General features: G+C 45.2%; 1 protein-coding gene across 5 annotated transcripts in view; it reads left to right on the plus strand.

The window, feature by feature from the left end:
* The first annotated feature begins 367 nt into the window (after window positions 1-367).
* Window positions 368-18193, plus strand: part of TMEM205 (transmembrane protein 205) — a 56491-nt gene continuing 38665 nt past the window's right edge. The window contains exon 1 of one of the 5 annotated variants that reach the window (XM_086962776.1): window positions 368-538. The gene's annotated coding sequence lies outside the window, so the exon portion shown is untranslated. Of the gene's footprint in view, window positions 742-18193 lie in introns of all 5 variants that reach the window. The other 4 variants (XM_086962783.1, XM_086962787.1, XM_086962779.1 and 1 more) reach the window with 4 other exon arrangements.

Here is an 18193-nt window from a genome sequence, read left to right on the forward strand (position 1 = left end):
TCTCCCGTCTGAGATTGCCTCTGCTTCAGTATATAGTCAATTCCCTTGTTTTTCCCCCCAGAAATCTCCCACTTGTCTTTTCTAAAACGTTGACATATGTGCAGTCTAGGTATTTTAGTTTCCTAGTACCATTATTATTGTGAAGCTAAAAACAAAGGGGCGTCTGCACTCTGCAGTCTGTGAACAATATATGGTAAACTTCTCGCCTCCCTCTGTCGTGGTTTGAGGGCGAGTTTTTGTGCATATCTGAGAGGAAAAATCAACCGTTCAAACAAGGCCACCAAAAATATCGATTTCAACCTATACTACACAGCGGCTCTCCCCAGTCTACTATGGCTTTCTTCTAATTCTATAGACAGCCTGAACCTCGCTTTACGCCCTGGAGTTTTTCCCATTCCAAAATGGCGGCCAGGTGGGAGCTCATCCTATTTCGAGATCAATGCTGCGGGGTGGAGGGCGGTACGGCCCAGGACAGAGTTGGATCCCTTGCACTGTTTGCAATTGCTTGCAAAGGATCAGAGGGTGTTTGTACAGTTAGGTGAGTTCCGTTGTTGGTAAGTGTTCAAGCTTCTGGGCTGTTCTTTGTCGAACTGTCGGATCAAAGATTTTACTTCTGGCGAAAAAGCTCAGCAGGTTGCTGCAACATACACATGTGATGCGAGTTCAAAACTTGTCAAGCACTAATTTCCCCATTTATCGAAGGAGCGCCTGCAGAATATGTGATGACCTACACATAGCCTGGTGAGGGAAGGGCGTATCATCTATCGTAACAGTATTATTGTTTTATCTGTTAAGCATGTATTCGATATCGTATCGTAGTATTCAAAAAGTGTATATATTCGAGTTTGGCAGTTGTACATCATTTTCTATGATCATTTACTCGCTGCGTCTTGTCATATTTAACTACCCCTAGAGCAGTTTCATTGTCGGTTTGCTTCCGATATGGGCACATAATGGGAGTTTTATTCCTGTGTTCCACAAGATAATTGTTTGCTTCAGACAATTATATAGTTTGATTTGTGTTTCTTTCACGAGAATCGATCACAAAGTTGGTTTCCCTTGTATATATCCATTTGGGAGTTAACCTAGTGCTTTATGGGAACTGTCGTTTATTTTCGTAGACTCTAGCCCCAAAAAGCCTTCCTTTACAGCAAAGCACTGAAAAAAGAGGCAGCTTTGTCTGGAATTTCAGTGGGACCAATATATATACGAACCATTGTCGCCTCGTGTGTCGCATGCCTCGTCGTTTTGTTGACTGGTGTTTGCTATTTTTTTAATGAAAGTTCCCTTATCTTAATGCGGGTCTCAGTGGTACAGAGGTTTGTAAACTTGCCAGTATTGGTCTCAACCTTTCCTCCATTTACGACCAGTCACTCATTAACCCAACTCTGGAAACCAGACCTGCATGTCTCTCACTTCACTACAGACACACCTTCTTAATGCGGCTACCTTACCTTCAAATACTTCCTTGCACGTTTTCTTCCCTTTTATATCTTAACGTTCAGTTGGTTAAACACCTGATTTGATTTTGTAGTTTAGTGTACGTGTATCTAATTACAGCCGTATATCATCTATGCACCTGGTGCAGAGAGCATGGTTTAACCTTCCGGTTTTAGGCATTGCAGGAAATGACTATCTCTGGTGTGATTAACTTCCTCCCAAATTTGTGCCTTATCTGTTTTGCTGGTATTAGAACTCAGTGCACTTTACCCATGCCTAATAAGAGTAAAGTGCCCATGTTCTCCCTTTAAACATGGTTAAATTGGCTTACCCCTGATTGACATATTTAACCACCAAAGACACTAACACTGCCAAAACCAACCTACATGAAGGAATGAAAGAAGTAGCCGAGTGGATGAAGCACAGCCGTCTAAAACTGAACTCAGACAAAACAGAAGTCCTTATCCTAGGTACCTCCCCCTCCGCCTGGGATGACTCTTGGTGGCCAGAGGCCCTTGGGAAAGCACCCATCCCGACGGACCACGCACGGAACCTAGGCGTCATCCTGGACTCCTCACTCTCTATGAACAGACAAGTCAACGCCGTTTCATCATCTTGCTTCAATATTCTTAGCATGCTCAAAAAAACATTTCGCTGGATCCCCACCGAAACTAGAAAAACGGTCACCCACGCACTGGTCACGAGCCGCCTGGACTACGGAAACACCCTATACGCCGGTACCACCGCAAAACTCCAGAAAAAACTCCAACGCATCCAGAACGCTTCAGCCAGACTCATACTAGACATCCCGCGTAAAGACCACATCTCTGGTCACCTGAAAAACCTCCACTGGCTCCCCGTTAATAAGAGGATTACTTTCCGCCTCCTAACCCACGCACACAAAGCACTTTACGAACTTGGACCCGAATGCCTCAACACACGACTTTCCTTCTACACCCCCTCCCGCCAGCTACGATCCTCCAACCAAGAAGCCCTTGCTACTGTACCTCGCATCAACAAAACCACCATGGGAGGTAGATCCTTCTCCTACCTGGCAGCTAAAACCTGGAACTCACTTCCCACTCACCTTCGCCTCACTCGGAACCACCTAGCATTCAGAAAGCAACTTAAAACTTGGATATTCAACAAGTAATTCCCCACCCTTCTTCAAGCGCCTTGAGACCCGTGCTATATAAATCATTTGACTTGACTTGACTTTCCTGAATTCCTACAGCTAGGATGAGGTTAGAAGGGGAAGTCATTCCAGCCCTTCACATCGAATTAGAAGGAGCTTTACTGTTGCTTCTGTCGATGCAGGGAGTGTGAGGGAGGCCAAGCGCAGGTGTCTGGAGAGTTGGAGGAAGTTCAGGTGGTGCTTGATGTATGCTGGTCCTTGGTTGAGCAGAGCCTTGTAAGTGTGGATCAGCATCTTCAAATGACGTCTCTTCTGAATGGGGAGCTGCCTGAGGTGGGCGGGAGGGGATGTGGGTTCACTTTGGAAGGTTGAGGATAAGTCTGGTCTCTAAATTCTGTATGGTCTGCAGTCTCTTCAGGAGGTACAAGGTGATTCCTATTTAGAGTGCATTGCCTAGTCCAGCCGGCTGGGGACTGAAGTTTGAATGACGGTTCATCTGATGTGGACTGGGAGCCATTTGAAGATGTTACAGAGCATGTGAAGAGTGAGCAAGTTGGTGGAGGAGGCAGAGTTTATCTTGGTTTTCACGGAGAGCTTGTTGTCTAGGATGATGCCAAGTTTGCAGGCATGGGCTGTTGGAGTGTGGGTCCAAGTTCGGAAGGCCACCAGGTGTCGTTCCACGGAGATGCTTTTCCCCCATAGATCAGCACTTCGTTTTGTCTGTGTTGAGTTTAAGGCAGTTGTCTTTTATTCAGTCGGTGACGCTCGTTATGCATCTGCAGAAGTTTGCCATCAAGGTGGAGGGGTATTCTGATAGTGAGAGGATGAGCTGGGTGTCTTCTGCATAGGATATGAAGTTTAGTCCATGGGTTCTGACAATTTTGGCCAAGGGGTCATGTAGATTTTGAGCAGTGTAGGGCTGAGGGACGAGCCTTGAGGTAAATGTTCAGAGGTAAAAGGTGGTAGGGTGGATTCTCTAGGTCCTTCCGGTGAGGAAGAAGGCGGCGATTCATTTGAGGGTATCTCCTTAGATACCACTGTGGAGAAACCTCTTGATGAGGGCATGGTGGGTTACGGCATTGAACACTGCTGAGAGGGTGAGGAGGATTAGAGCTGCCATTTCTCCCAAGTCCAGGAGGAATCTGATGTCGTCGGTGGCAGTGATCAGGGCGGTTTCTGTGCCGTGGTTGATATGGGATGAGAGGTGTCCAGAAGATTGTTGTTCTCCAGGTGTCTGTGAGTTGTCTGTTGGTGGCTTTTTCGAATACTTTGGTTGGAAAGGGGAGCAGAGAGATGGGAAGATAGTTTTTGAGTTTGCTGGGTCGGCGGAAGGTTTGTTGAGAAGGGGGTTTGAACTTTGTGTGTTTCTATTCTTCGGGGAAGGTAGTAGTGGTAATGGATGCCTTGAAGATGGCAGTGAGCTTGTTGCTGATCATCTTGCTCCTGAGGTTGAAGATGTGGTAAAGATAGGGGCCCATGGGTGCTCCTGAGTGGACGGAGTTCATTATGGCTTTGGTGTTTTGAATGGTGAGCTGGTCCCATGTGGTGACCAAGTGGTCAGGTTTGCATCTGTGGAAGCGGAAGGCTGGCTGTGTCGGTGGCTTGGGGTTAAAAGTTTTTGTAGATGATGGGTATCTTGTCGTGGAAGAAGTCCACCACAGGTGTTGCAGAGTTCCTGAGAAGGGGTGGCTGAGGGGTTGGAGAACTCTCTTACTATGTTGAAGAGTTCTTTGCTTTTGTTGGACCTGGCTTCAATGCAGTTGGCACGGGTGCTCCTTTTAGTCTCTTTCAGGAGTTGGTAGTATTGGTTTAGGGATGTTTTGAATGTGGCTCGGTGTATGGGTTCCTTGATGGTGCGCCATTTCCTTACAAGCTGCTTGCAGTTGTATTTCGTGGTTCTCAGTTACTTGATATATAGAAAAACACTAGTTATTTTAGGCACTTGCTCATTATTGCAATCTTCTGTTTTTTTTAAGTCTCACCTAGCAGTGCAGCACATGCGTTACTCGCTTGCGAGATCTATTGTTGTCGATTTAGCTTCCGAAGCGGGGGTGTAAGCTACAACCATGCTTCTTATTGGCGCAGCCCCAAATGTGTGCTTTTCATTGGGAGGGAGGCAGGCATGTTTTGTTCCCTCCCAGTCTCCTGCTCAGAGGGCCTGCCCGGAAAGGAGATGTGTATGGCTTGCAGCGTTTTAGCACAACGCGCGTATGGCTCGCGTTCACTTTCCCTCCCTCTGTCTACTCCAGAGGATCTCGGAAGCTCCCGGGGACCCTGCTCCGCGTCAGCAGTAACGTGTGTCCACCCACCCCCACGGCTCCAGATCATCTCAGAAGCTCACAGGGACCCTGCACAGCTTCAGCAATCTCAGCGTTGGCTCACTGTTCTGTGATTCTGGGCAAGTCACTAATCCCCGTCTCTTTCGCCTTGTTCTGTGTCTGTGGCTTATTTTTTAAAAATAAATACCCACGTAGCTTCTGTATTAAACATGTTTTGTTGTTTGTTATGTTTCTCTACAGCCGGTCTTATGTGTGTAAACCAATTCCGTGAAGTATGCAGCATATATTTAAATGCGATAGAATAAAAATGTGTTAACTCTAGAATACAAGATTCGTAGATGTGAGATGTCCATTGCAACTGCAACGCATTTCCGCCCCTGTTGCATTGCAGAGAAAGCTCTTATAATGAAGTGTAAAAAAAACCGTACAGTTTTCACAATGTCTTCAACAGTCCTTGATTTAAACAGACAAATGAATTTATCTTTTTCAAAGATTTAAGCGGTGACGGGTACAAAATTTAAGAAAGCACACCATCGCTTTTGCTATTTTTTCGTCTTCAAGGTACTGAAGGGCCAAATATGCTGGACGGCATTGGCGCAAGCCCCAGATTTTAAGTATGGGCAATAGCCAGCGCTTTCGTGGTTCTAAGTAAAACTTGCAGAATAGAGTTGTATGTATAGTCGATTGTAAAGAAACAGAATCGCAAGGACAGGGGATTGATTTTGATGGCCAGTCGTTTTGGGTGGGAAATGAGACCATTAAATGAAACATATTAAGTCTAAAACGGGTCAGCAACATTTTTTCAAATTGGGTTAATCTGTACAACAAGTAAGGTTCAATGGAAAACACAGTCTGAGCTAATAAGCTATATTGAACAGATGGTTTCTGAATCTCTCCTAATAGGCGTATCTGGCGCAAATGAGCCAGGCATGCTTTTTTTAACTCTGCCTTGGAGATCTCAGTTAACGTTAGCAGTTTTACAAAGAACTTTTCATATCCTAGATCTGTTAACTGTGTACTTTTCGAATGTGAAAGAGTCCAAGGAGACGCTGGTGCAAGACTGAGTAACAAAGCCAGGGACCCTGCATGACATCCGCAGTAACGCACACATGGCTTGCTTTCACTCCCCCCCCCTCCCCCCCCCCCCCAGCTCCCGGGGACCCTGCACGGCGTCAGCAGTCTGTCGGTGCACTGTTCTGTGATTCTGGGCAAGTCACTAATCCCCGTCTCTTCTGCCTTGTTCTCTGTCTGTGTGTGTGGCTTCGTTGTTTTTAAAAAATACCCACATAGCTCTTCTGTGTTGAACATGTTTTGTTGTTCTCTGTGTTTCTGTACAGCCGGTCCTATATGTGCAAACCAATTTCGTGAAGGATGCAGCGTATATTTAAATGCGACAGAATAAAAAGCTGTTAACTCTAGAATGTGACGCATTTCCGCTCCTGTTACATTGCAGAGAAAGCTCTTATAATAAAGTGTAAAAAAACCCATAACATAAGGCATCTGCAGTGAGCGCACTTAAGCGCCAGGCTGCAATCAAATCAACCACTAATGTGCATATTTACACCAAGATACTATTTAGCACTACGTTGCGTATTGTAAGGGCAGGATTTTATATAGTTTCAATTATTATTGCACCACTGTTTTTTTTTTTTTGCACCAGCAAAAGCACCAGTAAAAAAGAAATGACTCCTAAAACTCACTAAAATACCTTGCTACTCGCAGGAATGGTATTTCTGCCGAAGGCGTGTGACATGGTAATTATTTTTTTTACATTTTTTTTTGATCGTGCATTACAATAAAAAACCATATGAAATGCAAGTGGTCTCGCATTGCTGAATGTTTGTGCTATTGATGTTGCATTACTATGAACAACACCAATAGCTCAAAATTTTAGTGATGCGAGACCTATTGCATTGCAAATGCTCGTTTCTGTTCAAGGGACCAGAGCAGATATATAAAAACGATCTTTCTTTTGACTCAAGGGATAGGCAAATATCATATTCTCTCTCATCCTAGTTATCTCATTCACCTGGCAAAAAATGACAATCCCTTTTTCAATAAAATGACATTGCTATTTCATAAAGAAATGCACCCTTCCCACATATAACCCCTCGTTGGAAGTAGTAAGCGCTATATAAATGCAATTACATGTATGTAATAAGGTAATACCTGTTCCTAATTGAGTACCACCTGCACGATTTATGTACTCTGCCCTTGGTTCAGCCTGTTCTTTGATACACAGGGGTTATCCATTAATACCACCAAGACCAAGTTAATGACCCTATCCCCGACAAAGCGATTCAGGAATGGTATTACCTTAAAAGGCACTCCATTAGATATAGTCGAGTCGTTTGACTATTTGGGAATTCAGGTTAATAATTCGATGAACTGGAACTCCCATATGGCCAAAATGCTTCTTAACCACAAGCGGGTGTCCGGGGCAATTTTAAGAGATCAACAATCCTCTGTCAGTAGACTTGTAGCACCGGCCCTTGTGGTTTATGAGGGAAAGGCATTACCCTCAGCATTATACGGGTCTGAACTATGGGGATTCGAGAACGCCATTGACCTAGTAAGATCGGAGAACACGTTTTTTAGAGGTCTGGCTTCTCTCCCATCCTCCACTCCATTAAAGCCACTTTGTCAGGATATGGGAAAACGTTCCATTAAAGATACTGTACGGCTTGGCCCTTTATTATTTTGGGTAAGTTTAAAGAGGACGCCCGAATTGGCCAATTATGATGCTGCCCTTAATGAACTTATCAAACTGGATACATCCAATAGGATTAAGTGGATATGCAAGCTAAGACAGCTTGTATCGGATATAGGGCTGGGGGAAATATGGGACAGCCAGATTCCACCACCTAAACAAGCAATTAAGAACGCATATTGGGAGAGGGTGCAGGCGGAGGAGACGCTCAGTTCCAACTGGGGAATTCTTTCGGAGTAGTTTCTGGAACATAAGCCTGTCCGGAAGCTTGAATCCTTTCTCGACTTCATTCAAAATCCTAGAGACAAGGATGGTCTATTTGAAGTTGAGGTTTGGAACTCTTCCGCTCAACGAATCAACAGTAGGATGGAAGCAGTGCAATTCAGCATCTGCTAATTGCCCTGGCTGTGCAGCCCCTACCGAGTCTCTTGCCCACTTTCTTTTTGCCTGCGCAGCCTATAGGGTTGCTAGAAGAAAGTGGCTTAAACCTATCTGCAAAAAGTTGGGCTCTAAGAACTACAGGATGGCGCTACGCATCCTAAAAATCTGACACCACCTCCCTTGTCATGGTTTGCGGGGTCGCCAAGTACCTGGGCAGTGCTTGGCTCACCCGCACTAAGCTGCTGACGAAAAAGAAGAGTTTGGTGATTGTGGGCCTATTTTGAACTACTGTTCTTATTGGTTGTATATTAGCTGTTTTTATTGACTTTTATCGTACACATCTTTTATGGAAAAAATGTATGATTCTATACATTGTTTGTCTGCGGAAATTGATTTTTATATTATGAACTGAGAATGTACATGCTTTTATTATTTTTTTATCGAATAAAGTACATACAGCAACAATAGGGTAATACCAGTTCATAATTGAGTACCACCTGCACGTTTTATGTAATCTGCCCTCAAACACACGTTTTAATGGAAAAAGTACGTCAATCTTTGTTTTTTTTTTTTCTTTTTTCTACTCCACAAATCAAGATTTCTTGTATTTTAGCCATTAAACCGTGGCTCAATTACAATGAGTTCAGCCAGGGGTTTCTGTATGAGGTATTAGTCACCTGTGGACAAACTATCAAAGACGTTATAAAAAATAAATGACTCCTAAAACTCACTGAAATACCTTGCTACTCGCAGGAATGGTATTTCTGCCGAAGGCGTGTGACATGGTAATTATTTTTTTAACATTTTTTTTGATCGAGCATTACAATAAAAAACCATTTGAAATGCAAGTGGTCTCGCATTGCTGAATGTTTGTGCTATTGATGTTGCATTACTATGAACAACACCAATAGCTCAATTTTAGTGATGCGAGACCTATTGCATTGCAAATGCTCGTTTCTGTTCAAGGGACCAGAGCAGATATATAAAAACGATCTTTCTTTTGACTCAAGGGATAGGCAAATATCATATTCTCTCTCATCCTAGTTATCTCATTCACCTGGCGAAAAATGACAAGCCACGCCTGTCTGTAAATCTTCTAAATGTTGTTGCACAGTCACATTTATATTTTGTGAATACTTGATTAAGTATAAAAGTCCATCAACAGTTGTGGACATACTAAAAAAATATGTATCTTCATTGTAACAGCCTTTAACAAAACATTAGGTCTTCGAGCCGAGCTACTAGAACCTAGAAACGTCTTGCAAATGACACCCCATGTTTTACCTTTCTAGTTAGAATCCTGCTTGCATATAATAATCTCCTTCCTAGTTCACAAGTCCTTTCGTCCAACTTTCCATTCCGTTCCTCCAGTACAGGTGAGGCTAGACGCCTGGCACTGCTGCTTGAATTTAGGGAAACAGCAGAACATGAGTTATTGTTTCTAAATAAACAAAATGCAGCGTTATGGGGAGGGCGAAAGACCGGGTAGATTATTGGCTCAGACCCTACTCCCCCCCCCTCGTGACTCAGCTTACATCACAGAAATCATTGGCCCAAATGACACTCTGCTACATTCTACCCCAGATATATGCGATTCCTTTCTTTCAAATTACAAAGCACTATATATGTCCATAATCTCTGGGGATCTGCGGGATCAAGGGAACTACCGGGCAGAGATTGCAATGGTTTATTTAGAAAGATATATGCAGGACTTTTTGGCTGTGCCCATTACCCAGGACAGGACACTGGAGGCCATCAATGCATTGCGGGGCTCCTCCGCTCCTGGCCTTGACTGCTTCTCCGCCGAGTTTTTTTAAAGCATACAGAGATATCTGGACTCCACGGTTGTTGGAGGTGTATGCTGAGGCGCTGGAGGTAGACCGCATTCCTCCAACATTCAGAGAAGCGGTCATTATTCTCCTTCCTAAGCCCGGCAAATACCCTAAACCAGGGGTACTCATAGTACAGGGGAACTCATAGTACAGCCCGCGGGCCGCAAGCGGCCCAGCAAGCCTTCCTTGGCGCCCGCGGACCTTGCAGCCATCCTACCTGTCTTTTAATTTTTTTTTTTTTAAGAGTGTCCTGTGTCTGCAAACACTGCCGGTGGCAGCAGCGCTCTATGTGGCCGGGCGAATCCAGTGAAGGTCAGAGTGGAGATGCAGGGGCGCCAAGAGGTGAAACGTATCAAAGCCTCATTAACGTGTAAGTGGTCTTTTAAAGACCTGTGAAGTACTTGGGTGCGGCCGGGAAGCTGTCTTGTCTTAGCCCCGGCTGACACACACGCACGCCAGGTAAGGAGGGAGAGAGAGACAGAGGGAGGGAGACACAGGGTTGCCTGCTTGGTGCATCCTTTTCCCATCGATAACCTCATATTTGTTGCTGAGTGACAAAGGCAAGGTGAAAAAGCAGAAAATAAACAGGGGTTTTAGGGTTGTGATTACTTTCTTTTGCCTTTGCTGTGTCCATGGCCTCTGTGACCACATCACATTGTTTCGCTCTCAACCTCTTTTTGTTCAATTCCATCTCCTTTATCTCACCCTGTCTCTCTGACCACTCCCCTAATTTCCAATCCTTTTTTTGCTTCCTCCCTTTTCCCCCCCTCTATTAAATTCTCTGGGCCCTCTTCGGTCTTTATCACCCATTCTCTTGCTGTCCTTCCCTTCAATCCCATTCTTTCCTGCTGTCCCTTTTTTCATTTTTAGCTTTATTCCTTTAACCACCCCTCATTCCCCTCCACTCTTCTCTGTTTCACCCTCTCAATCTCTGTACCTTACTTCATCCTTTCCTTCTAGCCCAGTAGTCTCCATCATTTAACTAAGGAGCTACTGGCAGCTCCTCAGCACCCTAGAAGCAGCTCTCAGAAATAAGCCCTAGCCAGTAACTAATTCAGTGGGTTTGTGCATGTGTGAAGCGGGTAGCTGTACACACAGAAAAGAGTCAGGAGCAGCAGATGTTGTGAAGAAGGTATCTTTATTCCAAGTAAGGAGCCCACATCCCACCAGTCCTTCCTCCAGTGCGAGGGAATGAGACAGACAGAGGGAGGGAGAGTGAGACAGACAGAGGGAGGGAGAGTGAGACAGACAGAGGGAGGGAGAGTGAGACAAACAGAGGGAGGGAGAGTGAGACAGACAGAGGGAGGGACGGGGAGACAGAGGGAGGGACGGGGAGGCAGAGGGAGGGACGGGGAGGCAGAGGGAGGGTGGAGGAGACAGAGGGAGGGATACAGAGGGTGGCAGACAGAGGGAGGAGGGAGACGGAGAGAGTGAGAGATGGAGGAGGGTGACAGAGGGAGGTAGAGAGACGGAGACAGACAGGGAAGGAGACCCAGGGAGACAGGGAGGGAGGGGAGACAGACAGAGGGAAGGGCAGAGGGAGGGGGAGACGGACGGAGGGAGGGAGGGAGACAGAGAGGGAGGAGGGTGACGGAGAGAAGGAGACGGAGGGAGACAGAGGGAGGAGGGTGACGGAGAGAAGGAGACGGAGGGAGACAGAGGGAGGAGGGTGACAGAGAGAAGGAAACAGAGGGAGGGAAACAGACAGGGGGAGGTAGAGAGAGAGGGAGACAGAGTGAGGGAGACAGAGGGTGGGTGAGAGAGAGCGAGAGAGAGAGAGGCATGTGTGTGTGTCGAGTCTGGTTGCTCAGTGGACAAAGGCGTCCGCTGCAGGAACCTGTGTTCAACCTCATGGGCAGTTTTTTTTTTTTTTTTGCTCTAGCCTCGCCTCCTCCCCCTGACCCGCCCCCACCAGTGCTGCCCTCGGACACAAACCACACTGTAAATTTGGCCCCCTAGAGAAAGTTTGTGAGTACCCAAGCCCTAAACTATGTAGCTCTTATAGGCTGTTGTCTTTACTGAACCTTGATTATAAAATACTAGCCAAGGGTATTGCGATACGACTGTCATTATTAATGGAATCCATCATTTCGCCAGCTCAGTCGGGGTTTGTGCCACATAGGTCCACATCCCTCAACCTGAGGACCTTGTTCACTGTCTTGCATATGATTGAACCCCGCCACGCCTGCTGCCGCCGTCCTCCTTGATGCGGAGAACACATTAGATTCCCTAGAGTACTAAAGATATCTGTTCCTTTTTGCACGAATCAACCCAGGCCATCTCTGTTTCTTATGGACTCACATTTAGCCCTTATAAGGAATATCCATTACCACAATTAAAAGTTCCACTGATGAGCATATAATATTTGAGCCTGGATTTGGGAAATTCACTTAATCTCCAGCCCGGTGCATAAAGTATCCTCCTGTGATAATGTCTTTTTGCGGCCAAATTGAGCTAAGCTAACTTCTGTCTGTTCTAATGATTCAGGGAAGTACCAAATTGGGAATAGCATATGAAATTGGGGTATTAAAAAAAATCCCATTGTCTCAAAAATGTGAATGTAGCTCTGTAAGACTGTATATTAGAATTGGCTTTGAGGAAACTTATTATCCATGTCCTTGTTTAATACTGGATTCATGAATCACCTTAAATAGCTTAGAGAGGAAGCTGTTTAATTTTCTTTCAGATCCTGGTTGTGACCACCCATCTCAGTGTGGTACGACATAGCTTTCTACGGCTACTCTGTTTTCATTTTGAAAATAAAATCTTACTTGCGTTACAGAGGATTGCTTAGAATAGAAATATGTATTGAGTTAGAATAGTCATCTTTTTTTAATTGCTTTTGCAAGTGAGTGAGAAATTATTTCGATCCCATTTACACAAGTGCATTTTAATTAATAAAGTTTTCAAATATCAGAAGTCATGAGCACTCCGAAATACCTTGGCGCATTAATTGTCAATATCATATTGAGCGATATGGGCTAAGTTACAGTTTTGATCCCAGAGGGTGATACCTTAGTTTTGAAGTGTTTGACTCTTTACCTAGACACCGACAAGAATGATTTGATGATATTAAGAACATATTCAATATTAAGTCAACATTGTCTGTATAAAGGTTTTTCTTAACCTACCCCACTCCCCCAAACCTGGAAGGCAGCTTGTTGAAGCTTTGTCCATATGTATCATAATAGCAAATGGTTCAGTGCACCACCGTCTTGTCTCGCAGCTTACCATTATTGCCTCCCCTGGTATCCCATTTATTGTGCCTCAGTATATGCATGAAGTTAGCAACCTGATGAATTAGGATGGCATTTCTTTTTTGTAAGTACCTCCCATAACAACTTTAAGTTCACCAGGTTGAAACCTTATATGTCATCTAAAAAATGTCTATTTTCAGCAGAAAGGTCAGCGATAACTTTGATTAGAAAATGTCTATGCCCAGCTAGTTTTCTTTCTTTTTTTTTTTTTAAGACCTTTATTGCAAATACGTGCTTATACACAGCAGTGTGCCCACAACCCTATACAGGGCCGGCCGCTACCAAATCAACAATTAGCAATTAGAAAGCACATATCAAATGACATCGTGCGAGCGCATACAAAGATCGCAGAGGGTAATAATATGTCACAATGCAAACCCAGGCCGTCCTCCGCAGTCGCATCTCGCTCTTCACATATAGTCTTATTTTACAGTTTTTAAACCCAACTTGAACAACCCCCAACCCCCCATCCCAAACATTCCCGGTCCCAGTCGCAGTGAAAGTCCAGTTAAGTAGCACAGAATGACAGATTAATCCAAAAGGTACTGAAGACCTCCTCAGTGGTCAAGCAAGCTGTGCAATCTTGGACTCAAAGCCTCGCATGAGTCCAGTCAGTGGTTGAGCACCATCAAACCCCCTGAACCAGACAGCCCCTCTGCACGGTTCTCCTACGGCAAATGGGAAGAACAACTCATCCCCGGCAACGTCACCGCACATCCATTCAGGTAGGTAAACACTCAGGCTCTCTATCTCCCGGCAACAGACCCTCACCCTCAGTGCCGGAAGCATCATCATCCTCCAGAGATAGCATATACGCAGTGTATGGAGCCCAAATGTCGCGCGGACGCGACCTCATCGGCAGAGCTTCAGCATAGCAAGTCAATTGGTCCCTGCAGTAGGCCATATCTCTTAGCCACAACTGGACATCAGGCGCTCGTCTTCCACCCCACACCATAGCCACCCTCCGCTTGGCAAGTTGTAACGCCAGAAGAACCAACCTCTGCTCCCCACTAGGCACACCAGAGGCGAGCCCCAGCAAGCAAAGGCGTATATCCAACGCAACCTCCGTAGTCACCATCTTAGTCAGTGCCTCAGTCACAGCCACCCAGAAGTCATACACTTGTGCACACCCCCATGCCAAATGCACGAAATCCGCATCATCTTCTCCACACCGGACACATTGAGCAGAGTCGCGTAACCCGTACCTAGCTAGCTGCGTGGGTGTGTAATACCATTGATGCAGACATTTAAAATGTAATAGGCGAAAATTGCCGTTGGCTACATATCCCCCAGTCATGGAGCAGCATTCAGTCCATTCATCATCAGCTAATGGCTCTGGCAGACATTTATCCCATCTGGCTCTAGCCAGCTCTGCACCCCCTCCTTCGTCCTCCTGAGCAGCGCGGTATAATCTGGAAAGTAATTTAACTCTGTCAGTCGCGGTGTAGAGTAACTGCAAGGCCCCCAATGCTAAAGGCTCCTCCGGATATGTAGGGTATAAGGAGTGTATAGCCGCCCGAAGTCTGACATAAAGGAAAGTAGCCATTACCACATTCGTGGATCGCTCCGTCACAGTCTGCAACGAGAGGAACGTGGCCCCTGGGAAAAGGTCACCCATATTGTGCAGTCCAGCTCCCTGAAGAATCTGTAGACCACCGATTTCGCCCGACACCGATACTTCGGAATGGTATAATAGCGGCATGTTTGGGGCATACAACAGCAACCTGCCCGCCCTCCTACCCAGCTCCCGCCACGCATTCGCCGTGGAGCGCACCGTGTCCACCTCGCCCTTTTCGAATACAGAGTGATTGTTACCCATCATAGCCCGCAGTGGGTACGGGAGAACAGAACTGGCTTCAAGCTCCCAAAAACAACGAGGCTAATAGAATTTTTATAATCTCTATTTAGGAGCATGAAGTGATGTGTCACTATGAGTTGCAATGTTTTATATTTTTATTGGGCTACAAAAAACTACACAAGGAGCCCACTTTAGAGAGTTCACTATACTTTCCTGGCAAATGTGGTTAAAAACCTCAATTAGCTGTAGTGTTAATACATTCAGAAATGTTCTATATATCACACCTCACTGGTCCAGACTGAGGGACTTTCCAGGCAGTATATCCTTAATAGCGTGCTCCATTTTGTTCGTGTTAATCAGAAATTCCGGGCTAGCAGCTTGTTCCGGGTCTGCATAATGGGTTGATCGCTCTTGTAAAAGGGATAGGATATCCTTTGTCTTCCTCTTTTCAGAATGCAGTTCCTGAAAGAACAGTTGAAAAACTGCTGCAATTTCCTTTTGTTCATGAACTAATTCTTTACTTCTAAAGTTTTCTATGCTCTGGCTATCATTTTTCGCTGTATTACTTTTTGATTTCCCTGCATGTATTGTACTTCCTTTATTACCTTTGTAATATACACACTATCAGTAACTGCGCTCATGAAAGTCCCTGGCAGGATTGTTTTAAAATAATCCCAGATCTCTGGCTCTGGAGCACTGTTGGAATTTATTTGGAGATTATTTATTTTTTAATCCGGAAGGTGAACTTTAAATTCAATTTAAATTAAGTTTATTCTAGCTGTGTTTCTCTAAACCGCCACTATAGTGTCCATCTACTCAAAGTGTTTTTTTACTAAATCAGCTATCACTACAACACTTCTATGATCAGAGAAAATCAGAAGTATAATTTCTATGAACTATATATATCAACATTGGTCAAAAATAATCCAACCTGGCAGACTCTGCAAATCAAAGGTTTATCTGCTGGATGAACCACTCTCCATACATCAATCTTGTAGGTAATGTACTTTTAATTCCGAAAGATGTGGGTTTTTTTTTTTAACCGCCCTCCTGTTATTTTTGGCCCAATAGCATATACTAGAAAAAATCTAATGATGATATGATAACATGAAAATCTCTTCGGATAATTATACTATGCAGATACGTCATAAGAGTAGTTTTAAGCTCTACCAAATCCTCCGAATCATTGCTGGTGAGTCCAGAAGTAGAAAAAAGGGTGAAAGATTTCCCTTGTATACCTAAGTCTTATTACTCATCTTCCTTTTAATTCAGTTTCTTATTTAATTATATGCCAGTTCTATATACAGCAGAATAAGTTTGCTGTGCCTTTGAGGGCTTCGCATATGATGGTAAGACTCTGTTTCCAGCTATAGTTCTTTCTGTTTGAGTCTTAACACTTTGTCTTGGGTCAGCGGAGTCCTTGTAACATTATAATTTGCATATGGGTATTTTTTAAAATATTAGACTACATTTGCCAGTACTAAAGAAACCATTACCATTCATGAATAGAATCGAAATTTGCCTAGCTTATGTAACGGTAAGTTTCAATTCTATTAAGGACACGGAGGCTTCAGATTATGCTATATCGTTCTTCGCTTTATTAACATAAAGACTCCACAGCAGCTTAGCAAAATATATATAACAGTGAACAAAAAATGCTTTAAGGCCTAAAGCATTTGACGGAACGTTTAACAGATCAAAAACAACAACTCCCAAGAGTCTCTTGTATATTGCCAGTCCATAGTCCTTCCACTCTGTCCATCACCGCTATAAAACCGGCCTTCTCTTCCTCTTCCTCCTCTTTCTTCGCGCAGATCACGCATACACCTCATTGATCCTGCTTAGCACCCTCGTTGCCTGTCGAAAAAAAGGGGACAGCGTAAGCGAGGTGGCCCAGGAATGCAACAATAAGGCGAGGAGCATTTAGTGACTATTACAGTACAGACAATGTAAAGGAAAACGCTTTACTTACTGCCATACGGGTGGGTAGAGAAACCACTGTGCAGCCTGGGTGGGATAATCCTTGCCTCCGTGTCCTTAATAGAATTGAAACTTACCGTTACATAAGCTAGGCAAATTTCGATTCTATGTCAGGACCGGAGGCTTCAGATTATGCTAGTTCAAAGCTTTCTTACCATCAACTGGGCCAAATCCACCACGGACTTAAAATAAAACCTCTTAAAGGTGGAATCCGAGGACCAATCCGCAGCTTGCATCAGATCCTCCAAGCGAGCACCCACCGAAAACGCCTTAGAGGCCATGGCTCCTGTGGCAGAGTGTGCTCCAAAAAGAGTCGTATTGATGCCCGCTTCTTGCATGACCCAACGCACCCACCGAGCAATAGTGGGGGAGGAGACAGCTTTGTGTGGCTTCCGCAGGGCAATCAACAACTGACGTTCGCCCGGGGGGCACAATTCCAAGGTCAGGTCTTCGTATGCTTTGAGGCATTGCACAACACACAACTTAGGAGTGTCTAGAAAAGCTGGATAGGAAATGGATCGCGACGACGTTTTGGTGCGTCGGCCCACGGTAAAAGTAACCCCATCCGGGGAAAAAATGCGTGCAGATATATCCAGCGCGCGCACGTCAGATACGCGTCTACAAGAAACCAAACATAACAACATGGCCAACTTTGCCGAGAGTTCCTTTAGCGACAAGTAGGAATTGGCCGGCCAGGACAGGAACAGGTTGAGAACCAAATTGACGTCCCAAAGGACGGAGTACCTGGGTTCAGGGGGCAAGGCGAGGTGAATAGCCCGCAGAAGCCAACAAACAGAAGGATGTTCCCCTACCAGGTGGCCATCGATGTTATCATGGCCTGCCGAAATTGCCGATCGAATCGCATTGATTGTTCTGTAGGCCAAGCCCTTGTCGGCTAGATGAGCCAGGAAATTCAGCACGGGAACGAGGCCTGCGACCAAGGGATCCAAACCCCTTCGTAGACACCAACGTATCCACTTAAGCCAAGCGGATCTGTAACGCTTCGTCGTTCTAACGGCCCATGCTTTGGAGAGCAAGTGCTCAGCAGACCCCGAAAGGCCTGGGAGCGACCAGCGTCTCCTGAGAGCCTCCATGCCATGAGGCGGAGAGAGCTCTGCGTGATGAGAGGATGCGGTTCCCGATCCGGATTTGTCAGAAGCAGAGGAAACAGGGGGAGTAGGATTGGAAAATCCCAAGAAAGTTCCAGAAGAACCGGAAACCACACTTGAGACCTCCAGAGCGGTGTAACCAACACCAACTCCGCTCCTTGGCGGCGTACTTGGGCCGCCGTCCGCACTATCATGGAGAACGGGGGAAACGCAAACGGTCTTTCCCGACTCCAGTCCTGTAGAAAGGCGTCCGTGGCTGCCGCCAGAGGGTC

Source organism: Lissotriton vulgaris, chromosome 1_1 (genome assembly GCF_964263255.1).
Source record: "Lissotriton vulgaris chromosome 1_1, aLisVul1.2, whole genome shotgun sequence".
In the NCBI taxonomy this organism is placed as follows: domain Eukaryota; kingdom Metazoa; phylum Chordata; class Amphibia; order Caudata; family Salamandridae; genus Lissotriton; species Lissotriton vulgaris.